Raw genomic sequence first — 2,612 nt, forward strand, 5'->3', positions numbered from 1 at the left:
AACGTTGGGCAAATATATTTCTCCGATGCTGAGCGATCAGCTAGGAAGCGCCCCATCCATGTCGGTACTCGTACGCGTCGCACTCGCAGTCGCAAAAAACGCTGGGCAAATATATTTCTCGGAAGAGTAATGACAGTCCGAGCCTCCTGCGTGGGAAGAGTCTTTCTAGGCCCTGACCCACGGGAAGCGTGTAGCTTCCCCCATCCCGGACATTTCACGTCGTCACACTACCGGTATTGACTAATAGACTGATTGCTGATAATCATTAGCCACACACTGGGGGAAACGGCCGACAGGGGCGGCAACATAGTGGAGCCGCAGTGTCACTAATGTACAGAGATAGAACAGTTTCGACTGGAACCAGAGTAACCGTATACACGGCACTGATTAGTAATAGATGCAGAGCCATCAGAATACAGATAATATATACAACCGTCCCTATACATGCTGAAAGACTCTGCACACAATGAGAACCACACGTCAGCCAGACACTATCACACACTACTCTCTGCCTCTAACAGGCACACACACAATATCTAACCACCAGCATGGAAGAACATCCGGTGCATCCTCTCCGCCACATTACACAATCCACACTATCATAACCAGACCGGGAGGTCCACCCAGAAAACAGAATATCCCACCCTTCCGACATCCGCCATTGCTCAGCTAAGCCACGAACACCCACACATGTCCTACACAGGGGTGCACCCAACATCACAATACTGCCTCCTGTCACAGTACACAAACAATGGCAGGAATGAAAGACACAGATCTGCCACAACCTTGGAATCGGAGCGCCGCCTGTCATGAGCCACAAGTGCATCCTGACGTGACAAATCGGATGATCCCGCAGGCATGCACTTACGATAATCACTATCAACGAACCTGCCGCCCCCTCCCCCCCCAAAATACACCTTTCCCTACAACGTGTACCTTAACCTAAGCTATATTGTACCTTAACCTAAGCGATATTGTACCTTAACCTAAGGTATATCGTACCTTAACCTAACCTACATTGCGCCTTCACCTAACCTACGTTGTACCTTAACCTAACCTACGTTGTACCTTAACCTAACCTACGTTGTACCTTAACCTAACCTACGTTGTACCTTAACCTAACCTACGTTGTACCTTAACCTAACCTACGTTGTACCTTAACCTAACCTACGTTGTACCTTAACCTAACCTACGTTGTACCTTAACCTAACCTACGTTGTACCTTAACCTAACCTACGTTGTGCCTTAACCTAACCTACGTTGTGCCTTAACCTAACCTACGTTGTGCCTTAACCTAACCTACGTTGTGCCTTAACCTAACCTACGTTGTGCCTTAACCTAACCTACGTTGTGCCTTAACCTAACCTACGTTGTGCCTTAACCTAACCTATGTTGTGCCTTAACCTAACCTATGTTGTGCCTTAACCTAACCTATGTTGTGCCTTAACCTAACCTATGTTGTGCCTTAACCTAACCTATGTTGTGCCTTAACCTAACCTATGTTGTGCCTTAACCTAACCTATGTTGTGCCTTAACCTAACCTATGTTGTGCCTTAACCTAACCTATGTTGTGCCTTAACCTAACCTATGTTGTGCCTTAACCTAACCTATGTTGTGCCTTAACCTAACCTACGTTGTGCCTTAACCTAACCTACGTTGTGCCTTAACCTAACCTACGTTGTGCCTTAACCTAACCTACGTTGTGCCTTAACCTAACCTACGTTGTGCCTTAACCTAACCTACGTTGTGCCTTAACCTAACCTACGTTGTGCCTTAACCTAACCTACGTTGTGCCTTAACCTAACCTACGTTGTGCCTTAACCTAACCTACGTTGTGCCTTAACCTAACCTACGTTGTGCCTTAACCTAACCTACGTTGTGCCTTAACCTAACCTACGTTGTGCCTTAACCTAACCTACGTTGTGCCTTAACCTAACCTATGTTGTGCCTTAACCTAACCTATGTTGTGCCTTAACCTAACCTATGTTGTGCCTTAACCTAACCTATGTTGTGCCTTAACCTAACCTATGTTGTGCCTTAACCTAACCTATGTTGTGCCTTAACCTAACCTATGTTGTGCCTTAACCTAACCTATGTTGTGCCTTAACCTAACCTATGTTGTGCCTTAACCTAACCTATGTTGTGCCTTAACCTAACCTATGTTGTGCCTTAACCTAACCTACGTTGTGCCTTAACCTAACCTACGTTGTGCCTTAACCTAACCCATATTGTACCTTAACCTAACCCATATTGTACCTTAACCTAACCCATATTGTACCTTAACCTAACCCATATTGTACCTTAACCTAACCCATATTGTACCTTAACGTAACCTAATTTGTGCCTTAACGTAACCTAATTTGTGCCTTAACGTAACCTAATTTGTGCCTTAACGTAACCTAATTTGTGCCTTAACGTAACCTAATTTGTGCCTTAACGTAACCTAATTTGTGCCTTAACGTAACCTAATTTGTGCCTTAACGTAACCTAATTTGTGCCTTAACGTAACCTAATTTGTGCCTTAACGTAACCTAATTTGTGCCTTAACGTAACCTAATTTGTGCCTTAACGTAACCTAATTTGTGCCTTAACGTAACCTAATTTGTGCCTTA

Source organism: Schistocerca serialis, unplaced genomic scaffold (assembly GCF_023864345.2).
Source record: "Schistocerca serialis cubense isolate TAMUIC-IGC-003099 unplaced genomic scaffold, iqSchSeri2.2 HiC_scaffold_314, whole genome shotgun sequence".
In the NCBI taxonomy this organism is placed as follows: domain Eukaryota; kingdom Metazoa; phylum Arthropoda; class Insecta; order Orthoptera; family Acrididae; genus Schistocerca; species Schistocerca serialis.